At 34.9% G+C, this 14531-nt stretch overlaps 1 pseudogene; it reads right to left on the bottom strand.

Moving 5' to 3' along the window:
• Positions 1 to 2057: 2057 nt before the first annotated feature.
• On the bottom strand, positions 2058 to 13060 carry LOC135138583 (fatty acid synthase-like; annotated as a pseudogene).
• Positions 13061 to 14531: the final 1471 nt, after the last annotated feature.

Raw genomic sequence — 14531 nt, 5'->3', positions numbered from 1 at the left:
GTGCGTCAATGGGAAACAACGAGTCAGCGATTAGCAGAAAGGTAAAACATCAGCTAGAGCTGGCCTTGGCAGAAACTACGGAATATGGAACACCAGCAGGTAATTTAATGCCAGAATATTTGTAAGTAGACCACTAGTTAATTGCGTCGAAATTAGCATTATGCATATTTCAAAGCTACTAATGGTATAATCAACTACGAATAAAATCGCGTGTCTCGTCCATTTGTTTTCCCGAAGCCAAAAAAAAAAATGCCAAAGAGGGCAAAATATGTTTTATAACTAACATTAACGTCCTGCAAAAGTTCTTGTAATTTGTACGGAAGATCTAAAAATCTCCGTCAAACGAATCATACACAGAAATAAGTACTACGTTTTTGTTCAGTAGTAAAGTAGCTTTGGTATGGACTTTATAACATTCCTGAAAAAATTGGTCTGAGGTTACTTTGACAGAACTTCCCTCGCTCTTGAAGTACAGTCCAACAAATTCCGCTTTGAAAAATTATACAAAAAAAAATGTTATAATGTAATAATGTTCATATGTATATCAAAAACCAATGATGTAAATGATACCTCGAACCCCCTGTACCACGCAGGCGCAACTTCTAACGAGGTGACGTCCACAAATAAACGGACAATATGAAATAAATTCAAAGCAAATAACCAGCAGAAAAGAGTGTGTTATTCAGTGTACATGCTTAACTTGGATTGTTTATGTTTATACATCAAAAGAATGTCACGTAGAAATTTGTTTGATTTGATCGGTCCAGCAATTTCGGAGATTATGTGTCTAATAAAAATGCATACAGATACTAGACAGACAGACAGACGGAAACGGGATACTACTTTTGTTGTACTGTAGGGGTCATGAAACGTCGAGGACGCATAAAAGTGGCCATTTGTCCGATGGACTCGATTGCTTGACTTGCTTAGCTTACGCTCGGGATGTAAAAATTAATAAAACTCTACAGAAACGTTGGGTAACCAGCGAATTGGCATAAAAGATGTATATTCCCTACAATAAACATTTTTGAGTCAAAACTAAATGAATTTTCTGAACATTCAGTTGAAGTTTTATTCCAAAAAAATTGACTGTTTAACACTTGAGACACTACGAATTATGTATTTTAGATAACCGAACAAGCAGTAAACCAGGGGGGTTAATTCTGGTGATCTTGGGGGGAACTGAATGTAACCTTATCACTCTATTCTCAAAGAATTTGCATTCACATGATAATCATGCTTTGGATTTCGGCTGCGAGTAGTACATAGCACGACGCATTTTGCGGAGTTAATAGGCAGCAAACATGAACACAACCAATTGGCAACCACATCTAAGTCATTTTGCACAACAGTAAAATTGCAGCTCTTGTTATAGATTTTCAGATCATCCGCATACATTACAAAAGGCGCCTTCAGAGAATATTTAATGTCGGAGGTATAAATAACAAAAAGAAGAGGCCTAAGTACCACTCCCTGAGGAACTCCACTCAGAGCTCTCTTTTGCATACTAAGCACGTCACCCGCATTAACACTGAACGACCGCTTTGAAAGAAAAGCCTCTATCCAGCGAAGAAGGTTTTCACGGACGACAAAGTGGTTGAGCCTAAGTAGAAGATGTCGCAAAGGCGCCCGATCGAAGGTCTTCGAGAAGTCCATATACACAACATCAGTCGATTCGCCGGAATCAAGCCAATTCATGTTAAGTTTATTACCCTAATATAGAAATAATGATATAGGTACGTGTATTTTTATTTGAATTAATGTTATCATTCAGAAATTGGGTCACAGTCCAAATTTAAGTCGGGCTTACATCAAATTACCTTACTTACTTACTTAACTCGAAGTTAATTTAAATCCATCCGAAAAAAAATGGATTTTTTTAATAATTAATAGAATTACCTAAAGACTCATTGATAACTTAATTTTTATATTTGTGTTTATTAAGAAAACACCTACATTGAGACGTAACGACCAAGCTCAACGACACTAGCTGACCAGGTATTTTGGTTTAAAAAAAAAAAAAAACGAAGAAAAGAAGATGATTACTTTATTTACAATTATGTTTTCGCGGCTACGATTTCGACAACAGCATTTACAAGATCTGGACTATTTAAAATTGTTACATGGTCACTATCTACTGTGATTACTTGTGTCAGGTTATCGCTTACTTCCGACATCTGATAATTAACTCCTTCTTCAACCATAGAAGATTTTGCCTTCAATAAATGCACAGCCGATTTGATTTTCTTGTTTTTAAACCTGTAGTTCAGTATAGCTTTACAACGATTGTACAGTGCAACACCTGCCTGCTTTTCTATTTTTTGTTTATTACTTGTTTCAGGAGGTACCAACGAAAGACACAAATCCATTCGATCTTCTAAATTTTTGCACTTCAACAACGTTTCCTAAAAAAACGCACTCTGGTTATGCAAACGCAAATAAGTCGGCTACCATTACCTCATATTGCGAAATTACATCCAACGGAACCACAAATGAAGAGATTTTGCTTAAAATCGCTGTCTGGAACTCGGCATCTGTTTGATGAGGGAATTGTTTTTTTAGAGACGAAGTTATGTATGCTGGTGAGCCGTCGATTAGAATCATGATACCATGATAACCCTTCTCTTCTAACAAACTGATCATTTCTAGACCGACCAAAGTTCCGAATGAATATCCAATCATGTAGAAGGGGATATTTCCGGATAAACAATTTTCGATGTACTGAAAAATTATGGTTTTGGAATAAATTAACTGTAAATTTTTACATTTTAGTGTACCGGCAATGCATTACGTGCAGTTTCTTCAATACTGTCTTCAGGATTTTTATAGCTGTACTGTATTCCTATAACGTGAGCTTGTATAGAATTTGTCAAATATTCTAGTGGTTGGAAGACGCCTTCCACTCCTGGTAATACGAACACGGTTGGAGCTTCTAGGTGTGAATCAATTTGACTATTTAATTTAAAAGCAGGCAACTGACTAGTTTCGCTGTTGGGAATATACTTAATAAGAAAATTTGTGCCTTCGTCTACTTTTTTGTTTACAACTTTTCCAGATTTACTCAAATTCTCTGCCTCCATCTCAGTCAGTCTAGAATTCAAAGCAGCAACATTATAGCAACATTTTATTAATGACGTAATAATTACTTTGCAAATGTCAAACTTCTCACATCTTTAGATGTTACGTAGATTTCAAAATCTTTCTCCAAAATTTGAATAATCTCAACACCCATCAACGAATCCATACCGAGTTCTGCAAATGTTGTATACTGACTTATAGTTTTCATGTCGTTTATTCCTAAAACTTGAGCAACCGCTTCTACTGCAGTCAAAATGCCACTATTATTGTATTTTTCGGCAACTACCATACTAGACACAACTGGATAGTTATGTTTTACTAGGATATCCAACACCTCAAGACAGCTTGAAATTTTTTGTTGAAGAGTACCACCAATCACTAATTCTTTATTCTCCTTTTGCATTTTCGCTACCAAACCAACCTTTAAAACATTTGTAATCTTACGAAATGTTGAAAAATTTGTTAAGTACTTCACCGACTGCGCCCCACTGGATAGCCACAGCTGGTAAACCTTCTCGTTTTCGATTCTCACATATCCTTTCCATAACAGAGTTTGCCATACCGTAGTTGCTCTGACCCGGATTCCCCCGACCACAGGATACTGACGAAAATATAACAAAATACCTGAAATATATCATCAGAATAAACCGGTAACTCTAAATTAAAAGGAAACCTTAGTTTTGGGCATAATTTCCTTGTGACTCGATCCAAATATTGCGTAGCGCGAGCTTTTGGTGCTAACGAAGCTTCGAAATTCTAGAGATTATAATTTACTTGATTCTTTGCTGTTGGTAACCACTTTGAATGCCCGACCTCGACGCTAGTACTAGCTTTCTTGCACCTCTCAAAATCAACCAGTCGCTTAATTCTAAACCAACACCACCTAGTCCTCCGATAACGACGTAGGTGTAACGCAAATCACAGTGGAAACTAAAAACAATGTTTGGAAAATGTAAATATGTTGTATTTGTTCATTGCATCTTAAATGAAAACAACGTTTGACCTAATTTTAAATAAAAAATATAAAATAAAATATTAGGCTATTATACGAACAACACAATCATTTCTAAATTCAAATCCAACAGTCACATTGAGCTTAAGAGAAAAATAAAAACTGAACGTATTACAAAATACTGGACGAAATCGAAAATAAGTAGATGAAAAAATGCTAAAAAATGAAGAATCGTTTCTTTTGAAATTACTAGGTTTTTCCTTCTCTAGAGTTTTGCATTTTCCTCTTTCTGATGCCCCTCATTCTCTTCTGAGCCTCCGCCTTTTTCTGTTAGCCTCCGATTTTCTTCACGCTAGTCCTCTGATTCTAAGTGTTACAACTATTGTCATAATTTCTATTTTACTATTATGTCTATTGTCGCTTCGTTAAACTATTCATATACGAGGTGATTTCGAAATATATGCAATAATTGTAACTTCGATATCACGTACCGTAATAATGTGGAAATTTAAAAAAATAAATTAAAAGTCCAACGAACCACCCTCGACAAAAGTAAAACCGGTTTTTACTGTTGTAGAAACAAATGGTGGTCTTGAGAAGGACCGTTTTTTGGTAATACTTCACGGTAGTCAACTTTTTGTTTTGACAGAGGTTTGGCCTTGCCATAACGATTCCACGTTGTTTATTAGAATAAACGTAAAAACAACTTAAAATGCCACTACCTAAAAACCGCGGTAGTTTCACTAAATGTGGCGGCTGCCACTTCCACTCGTTTTTTAAGTTCTTCGATAGTTTCTGGACACCGTTGATTTCCATAAATTAACTGTTTCATCCAACCACTCAGACATAGATCACAAGGACTGAGATCGGGTGAAGGCGGAGGCCAAGCTACTGGGCCATTTCTACCGACCTATTGGTTAGGAAAATGGTTATTTAACCATTCAGTTACTAGCCTAGCAAAATGTGGTGGCGCTCCATCATGGAAGTACCACATGTGAACTCATTCACCTAGAAGCACGTCCACATCTAGCTGCTCTTACAACACATTGTTTAAAAACTCGAGGTACTCTGCGGCGTTTAGAATGTTTAGCAAAACATAAGGTTCAACTAAGTGGTCATTCATGATACTGGCCCAGACATTTGTGGAAAACCGTCGTTAAAATTGTATTTCCTGACCAGCGTGTGAATCTTCATCGGACCAAATGTGAGTGTTTGTGTTTATTAGAAACAGCATTGCACGTGAATTCTGCTTCATCCGTAAACAGAAAGCAATTTAAAAAGTTAGGGCTTTCACGACATTGCTGTAACAACCATTTGCAGTATATTATATAGTATTACACGACGTTTAAAACCAGCGAGATCCAAAGCTTGCACTTTTTGAACGTGGTACGGATGTAGGCCTTGTTCTTTTAATGCACGATGCACTACAAACTGTGAACTCTAAATTCAGCTGCAAGGCAGCGAGTGCTGATGTCGGGCTCTTCTTCGACGCGTTCCAAAATTTGTTCTTCAGCTTGCAGTATTGTTTCGGTCCTCTCACAGCCACCTCGTGAGTTTGAGACTTGAAGGTACAATGGTCTCGGAGATGTTCTCTGCTGTACTCGATCCACAATTCGCGGGCCAACCTGGCATTTTCATCAGCCATATAATAAAGCATTATCATGTGAACGCGCTCTGAATTAGAAAAATTCATCATTGTCAAAGGCATTTAAAAATTTATATTTAATTTGAAATATTTTTTTCTAGACAGTACTACTACTTAGAAACGTGGAATTTAGAGTGCAATAAATCTTATTGTTGTTATTCCTCATATTTTTATTCCACACATTTCGAAGTCACTTTGCATTTTCTATTTTACTGTCACATCTATTCCACTATTAGACGTTTCCCCATTTTTTTTTCCTAGTAGTATCCTTTGTTAAACTGCGTTATTGTTTTGGATCAATTTATAAGTCTAATTACAACTTTATAAATTCTTATCTTCCCTGTGTCCTATTATTCTTGTAACACTTCTGAACATTTACTAGTTTTGTAACCATAAGATCTAAAAGTATTTTGAATACTCTGCTTAACCACGATATTGGAGGTTAATCGATTAATTTCTATGAATTAGCTGGTATACTGCGACAGTTCCCACTGTTTATGACAGTGCCTTTTTTGCCATTTCTTCCTCAACCAAATTCTAAAATTAATTCATACCAGTTTTATACTTTTCATAATGTTTTCTAACCAATTCAGACCACTTTAGAATTTCGCCCACATGTTTTTGATTTCTTTAATCGTACTTACTCTCAGTCGTAACTTACCGTGGATTTGACATCATTTGGAATTTCCTGCCACTGTCGTCTTCGTTCCGCAGCTTAATCAGTATTCTACCAATATGTTTACCTGTCATCATGTATCTGTACGATTCTTCAACTTCATCTGCATTGAACACAACCCTGGGAAGGGGCTTTATAAAACCTGCTCCAATTCCCTCTATTAAACGATTTACCACTTTAGACTTCATTTCCTTAAAATTTCTGAAAACAACATCTAACAATATCCCATGATAGCTGGCTTCGTTTTTCATGAGCAAAAGATTTAAAGAACTATCATTCGCCAAATCGTATTTGCCAATTTCCATAAACTTTCCTCCTCGTGCTAAACATCTAATAGAAGCCTGTAGTTTATCCTCACTTAGAGAATTCAAAATCATATTAACTCCTCTATTCCGGGTTTCTCTTTTTATCATTTGTTCAAATGAGGTATCTCGTGAATTTCAAATATGATTGTCTGGAATTTGTGGATAATTTTCTTTTAAATAAGTTCTTTTTGCTTGGGTGCCAACAGTTACGTAAATTTCACATTTATAATGAAGACAAATGTTCAAGGCAGCTAGTCCAATACCACCAGTAGCTGAATGAATAAGAACTGAAGAACCCGGTGTCATCTCGCCAACCTTGAAAAGAAATTATTCGAGAAATGTTTGCTCATATAATTACCATTAGAAGAGCATAAATAACAGTGGAATACACAACAGGAACTGTGGCTGCATCTTCAAGCGTCCATGAGCGAGGCATTTTCCAAACTAACGCAGAATCCAAAGTAACATAGGATGAAATACCCTGATCGTTTGTCATTCCAGCTATTCTTCGACCACTGTAAATAAATTGCGTAACTTTATTTTTTCAATGAATTACAACACCTTAAATCTGCTCCTGAAAACTCAAATCCAATTAAAATTTCTTGACAAAGTCGATGCGGTTGTAATATTTCGGAATTTACACGCCCAGAAGCGGCCATGATATCTTTAAAGTTAATTGACGCATAACATGTCTACAAACTGTAATCATTTCTATAAAACAAAATTTTATGTAACTTACTGAAACCAAAAGTTGTTCTTCTTTTAGTGGTACTTTTTCAGATAAAGGTCCCTCTAACCATTCGAAACTCGATATATCTCCTCTACTTTTAAAATATGCATACGAATGTTCACAGGTAATCTTCTGCCTCTCCTCTAAAAGCAAATGTCGCTATGTTCCCCACGAATTGTCCCTATGTATGTTTACAGCCAAGTTTTTACTAATTTGTTTGCTATAGAATGGATGTTGGGGATCAAATTCCGGAGCGTCGTCCATCATGAAGAAACACTTAACCAAGTTTCCATTGGTTTCTCGCCTGATGCAATTTATTAAACCCAATATTCCTTCGGGACTTCGATTTGTCGCGTAAACTATAACATCTTTTCCAAGGTTTAAAGCGTTTTGTAACACTGGTATCCAGTTGAGTTTACTCGAAGATACTTCAATAAACTTGGGCTTATAATTTTCCACTTTTTTCCTCATTAAAAATATTCTTTCATTTGGTGTTAAATAGTCGGTTAGAATGTCCACTTAACTTATATCGTTTTCTAAACTGAAACTGATATCTTCCCGTGTTAAGATAAACCCATTTTTGCTAAGAGGTACTAAACATTGTTTTAGAGTATTTAGTTGTTGTAGAATTTTACTTCCAATGTACAAAAGTATGCTGCTGTCTTGCGTTAATGTTACAGTTTCGAATTTTAGACCAGGTGTCTCAGTTATAGTTGTTTTTGACGAAATGGTTAGGTCAGGAGTTAGTAAAGGGATATGCTTTAAGGTTTTATTGACAAAACCTAAGATGTGTTCACCATTTGGGTCCGTGAATTCGTTGATTAATTCAACAGCTTTGAAATTAGTCTCCAAACTATTTTCTAAGATTATCTGCGTGTTCACTCTCACTGCTTCTTCTAATTCTAACGATAAATTATTTGGGACAAATACGTTCTTTTCTAAAACTGGTTCCAGTCGTGGTTTTTTCTTGAAAACAGATTTTAATTGGATTCCATGTATCTCAATTCCACCAGACCTAATCAAGATAAAACTCTTCTTTAACTGTAAGATTGGTGAAAAGTTTATTTACTTGATCAAGTTGCAATTCGTGTCCACATACACAGGTAGAAGACAGTCTTGTACATCTTGTTCGTTGACATCCATGTGTTTTGAGGGATTTATAATAATTTTCTTAATGCCAATGGGAACATAAAGCAATCTTGTATCGGACTGAAGGATTTTCATTTGTAGCATGTTATCCATGAAAGCACACCAGTTGTTTTCCCATTTAATCAGACCAACAGAAGCGTCTGCGTTGCATCGTTTAATTGATTTGAATAAATCGCTAAAAGAATATGCCACACGCTGTTTTTTAATGGTAACAAACTAACCTGTAATTGTAACCTCTTAAGTAAAATTCTCGATAAATATCGTCTTGTTCCAATATTTCTAATTTATTGTTACTCAGCAAATTAGAATTTGGCAGAGTAACTTGTTGTTGACTTCCATGTGGACAAAGCTGAATGCGGCCACTGACTATTAACGAATCTTTCTCTAGAATTTCAAAATTGCCGGTACCCCTTTGAACCGTTATAAGAAGTTTTACGTAACCACTCCTAGGGAGTGGAACAGCTTTGATAAACTTACAGTTCTCAAATAATACAGGAACATCGGAGATTAATAATCGTTGAGTTTGGACATATGTTTCCCATGCCAAATATAAATATCTGGTAGCAGGGAGAAGGTTACGTCCTAAAAACTTTGCTTTTAATATGAGTACTATATGATCGAAAACATCGTCTAGTAAGCCACGAAAATTTATATTTAAGACACTGATATTGAGGTGCAGATATTATTCCAAAGCTATAAAATTTGTGATAGAGGACTTTGATATAAAAAATACAACATACATATGAAAATATTTCATTTGAAATATAGCCTCAAACAGCAAATGTCAAACTGATTAATATAATTTTCTTGTATAATTTTTTAATGTTAAATTTCGAAGTTAGTTAGACGACGTTTTCTTTTCGATTTTATGGTATATTCCTTAGTACAAGTTTACAATTATTACCATCAATGCAATGGCCTTTCATAAACTGATGTTCCTCGTATAAGAATGATATCCTGTATTCTCTGTGCTCAGAATCTGATCTAAATTCACTAAATTTATATGTATACCATGATTTTTCGTGATTCCATTGAATAGAAGGCGAAATCATGGCAGTGCCTCTACTCACAGGGAATTTTACTTGAGGGTACAGCTTATGAATTTGAGGCAGATAACCTTCGGTATATAATCTACAAATTTAATGCGTATTTTATTGAATTTCATTGGAACGAAATTCTTACCTTCCTAACAGACCCAGTAAATTGACGCTACCATTTTCTACTAATATGTTATCTTCATCATTAAGCAATAGATCGGATACACTTAGTATAATTGTGCCTTTCGATGATTTAACAGATTTTGCATACGTTGAATAATCCTCCTTCATTAAGTTTTTATGTAAATCCACTAAGTTTGGTGACGTTTGGAAATTCATATTAGAATCAGAATTCACATGACTAAGTTTTATCGCTGCCGACACAGCTTCTTTCAATTGAATAACACCGTTATAGTAAGCAGTAACGATTTTGCTAAATGTGTCACCGAAAACGCCAGTAGGAAACAATTGCAACTCTTTGATAACATCTACCAATGTTAACTGCAAACATATTGACCCTAATACATCTTCCTTTTCATTTTTCTTAGATTGTAGGATTTCTTTAAGCGTTTTTACTTTATAGGACACCAAAATTTGATTAATTCTTTCATCAAAAACAAGAAAACCTTCAACAGCTACCCACAAATAAAATCTCAACATACCTTGTTTCGATATTTTCAAATATTGAAAATTTCTTCAAATAAGAACCCAATATGCGGAAATTATTGACGAATTGTCCAAAGAATACATGTAAGTGTGGTCTACGAGAAGGTAATACTTTTGATGCCTCTGATACAACACTATGTTTGGAAACTACCACATATCCTCAATACAAATGATTTGGGGCATTCATTTTATACAACTGATGGAGAAGACCAATATATTCATCATCTAGATTTTTGTTGCTGACAGCATTCAAAATTTTCAAAACTGCTTCATCACTGACACAAATTATTCTAGGAACATCATCTTTTCGAAGTCCACCATCGATTTTATGTTTTTTAAATCTTTGCAATATGACATGACAATTGTTGCCTCCGAAACCAAAGTTGTTAATAGCTACAATTGCATCATGCCCGAAAAGCTCAGTGGCTTCTGTCACAATTTTCATTCGGTTTTGTTCAATCCCTTCCAGTCCTTTTCGAAATTTTTTCAAGTTGATATTAGGGGGTATAAGTCCGGTTTCCATAGCAATCAGTACTTTGACAATTGAGCAAAGACCTGAGACTGGTTCCGTATGACCGATGTTTGATTTAACTGAACCAACGAGAAGCTGTTTTTCACATTTTTTCGCCAGAGCTCTGTCAATAGCATTAGCTTCTTCAGGATCACCAGCTTGGGTACCAGTACCATGTGCTTCGACATAGCTCAGTTTTGAAAAGTCAATGTTACTTTCTTTGTACATTTCAGTCATAAGCTCTTCCTGCATTTGCGAAGAAGGATATGTTATGCCTTCCCTTTTAAACCCGTCGGAGTTTACTTTCGTATTAATAATTTGTGCGTAAATGCGTTTCGCATTTTTAGACTTTTGGAGCAAAAGACATGTACAAGCCTCACTTCTAACGTAACCGTTTGCGTCCTCATCGAATACTCTGGGTACTCCATCCGGACTTAAAACTCCTAAGCTGAAAATGTATTGTTGCTACAATAAATTACTCTCTTGTATAGATATGAAATTGTACCGAAAGAATTGAATTGTAGCTCCAGGATGGGTAATCAAATTACATCCAGCGACTATTGCATTTTCACATTCACCACTTCTGATAGACTTAAACGCTGAATGAAAAGCATTTCCAGAACTGCTACAAGCGGTGTCCACTATGAATGATGGTCCTTTTAATTTCAAGTAATAACTGAGGCGATGAGCAAGCAAAGATTTAAAATAGCTTAAAGAAATACATTTATTAATATAAATTGGTGTATCATTTTCAACTGAATAACGTAGTACAAAAGTTCAGTTGTCTGTGGTTTTAACTCTCCTCTTAGTACTAATAACGCGTGATCAAAATGCAAACGCCAAAAATCCAAATTATTGAAATACAAATTGGGTTAAACATGTGTTTTTGCAGTTTAATCAAAAACATGACAAATATTTCCATGGCCAACTCTAATTTAAAAATTTTTGATCACCCGTTACCTATTAAAATCGGATTGAAAGCTCTTAAAAAATATATCTTGCAGCAGAAGCAACAAAACCCAATTGCTAATATACACTGCGTTTCAAAAAAAATGTAAAACTGAAGGAGCAGATATAATGCTGAAAATGTATAAAGACAGGTAGGGCATAATGTCAAAAACATAGCTGACGATGCGTAATCGTAACGAAGGAAAAATGCTGCATTTGATTCAATAGAAAATTGAAAAGTTCTATCAAAGAAACTTCGACCATATTAGCAATTAATAAAATTTTCTTACCCGGTAACGACAAAATTTTTCGATTTCGTTGTCTCGAGGAAGGTAATATTCTCAACATCTGAGTAAGAAAAACCAATGAATACCCCAGTTTTACTTCCCTTCAGCTCTAACGGATTTACTCCAGCATCCATGATAGCTTCTATGACAGTTTCCATCAAAACTCTCAATGCGGGATCTAAATTATAAGCTTGACGATAATGTAGTCCAAAATACCCAGCATCCAATTTGTTAATATTATCAATGTGGGCACTTCGTTTTGGCACATTGGGATGGTTAATTTTCCATCTTTTCTCATTTTCAGTAACCATCTCCGTTTTGTTAAACAGATTGTCACGAAACTCGTACACATTACCAGATTCTGGAAAGCGACCAGACATGCCAGATATGACCACTTCCTCGCCGACTGGTGGAGACGACAGCCAACGTCCATATTGAAAATTAGCGTTAAAAAATTCTTTTTCTTCAATTTCGCTTGGTTCCATCGTGATCTCTCCAACAATGTTAACAGCTTAAAAGAGACAGTCACAAAAACATACACGAAGTGACGCTTATATGTGACAAAAAATTGTCAGTTATGTTGACTGCGAAATCTGCACTTACTTATAACTTGCACAACGGAAATGGAGAGGAATTTTCTTGCATTGGAATGAGTCGAAAAAATAATTAAAATTTTTAATGAGCTCTACTTGATCGAACAATTCAAAACAAGAGTCAACGAAGCGTGGACAATTAAACCGCAGACCGAACTAATAATACAACAAAAACAACAAAAAAGAATTGTTAACTTATCCCCCATTTCCTATAATGAACTTTTTTTAGTCAAAACTAAATCAATTTCCTGAGCATTCAGTTGAATTTTTGATTTTAAAAGAATTGAGTATTTAATGCTTGAAAGTTAATGAAAAATGAATCTGTTTTGAATTACCTGTCTAATATAAGTTTAAAATGCGTGTGCAGCTAGTTCTTATAATTGTCATTTCCGCTCGATGTGTTTACAATACCTTGCACACTTAACAATATGTAGTCAAAATCCCCTGGTCCCTGAAGTACAGTATATACAACTTACCCAACATTTTCGAAAATTCATCTCTAGGCTGTCAAGAAAACATCTATTTAAAATTTGTCAACAATAATCTTTTGCAGTATTTCCCTCGACCACCGCTGTCTAAAATAAAATCAATTGTCAGAAAATAAGAACTAAAAAAAAACAGCAAAAAGTACGTATCTTAACCCCATTCGTTTAACAATAAACAGAAGTCGACAAATGTAGGGATAATTTTTAATCTTACGAGTCATACAGCTATATAATACATATTTTTTAACCCAAAGCTAAATATATCTCCTGATTATTTATTTGGATTTTTTATTTAAAAAAAAACTGAAACACTTCAGACCCCATGAAGTATCAGTTAATAATAGAAAAATTAACAAGTTGTTTGAATGAAATTTCCTGTAATTAGTTTGAAATGTATATGCAGTCATTTGTTATTATTATTGTTTCCGTCCAATGTGTTTAGATTACCTTGGACTTCTGGCCTTTGCTTTGGCATTACGTGGTACGTGACTTTTGATTGTATTTAGTATTTTTTTAACATTAACTTTAACATTCGCAGCTTTAGTCTATATTCCTGATTTTTTAAATTTCTGCTCTAGTTAAAGTAAGGAGCGACCAAAAAATAGAATAAGATGCAATAACAAAATGTAGTGATCTATTTGAAAAAACTGAAATATCGATATTTGTAAATTGTAAAAATCAACACATTTTTAATAAACACTCTGCATATGAAAATCTCTCCACAAATTTTAAAAATAACCCCGCTTTCATTTTTTTCAAACCCTTCCATTGTTACAAAATTTCAGAAAAATTGGAATAACCTAGCAAGCGGCATGCATTCTTCTGGGTAGATCGCGATTGCCGCTTTCGAGGTTCTGGAGTCGACCATCCGGCGAATCGTTTCCAGGGCTTTCTTTAGTCACCGACGATAAGTCAGGGCTCATCACCGTACATATTAGGTGTCGTACCGGGACGGCGTATGGGTTTACTTAGTAACAGTATATATTATATGAATTTTCTCATTAATTTTGCAATATTCAACAGTATCATTCTAGATATATGACTCATATATATGACTCCAATCGTTTATACAACTGCTCTACTATATCCACACACTAACTCAAGGTCAGCCCAATGGTCTCTAGTCTAATCATACTTATTTTTAAGACCGTAAAATGGATCTTTATATAAGCTAAATTATGTTTGAGATGCTTTTATTGGAAATAGTATTAAGTTTCGTTTGATCCAGAATTATACAACAAAATTATGACAGCAATAAACGAACCTTTTTTATTTCGTCTACATGATTGCAACAATAAGCTTCAAGAAAATAAATATGTTCTTTACGTAGGAAATTAAACGATTGGCATTTTCAAATTGATTCCGGAAAACTTCAGTTACTCAACTTAAGGTGTTATCCAAAAATGTTACCTGAATTAAGTTCGGATAACATATTTCCAGATGTTTGCCACATTTAACCATGTCCGTTA

The sequence above is a fragment of the Zophobas morio genome, unplaced genomic scaffold, assembly GCF_036711695.1.
Source record: "Zophobas morio isolate AGI-343-1 ecotype UQ-CSIRO unplaced genomic scaffold, CSIRO_AGI_Zmor_V1 ptg000030l, whole genome shotgun sequence".
Lineage (NCBI taxonomy): Eukaryota > Metazoa > Arthropoda > Insecta > Coleoptera > Tenebrionidae > Zophobas > Zophobas morio.
Note: the sequence above shows the minus strand (reverse complement) of the source record. Positions and strands in the feature narration are given on the sequence as shown.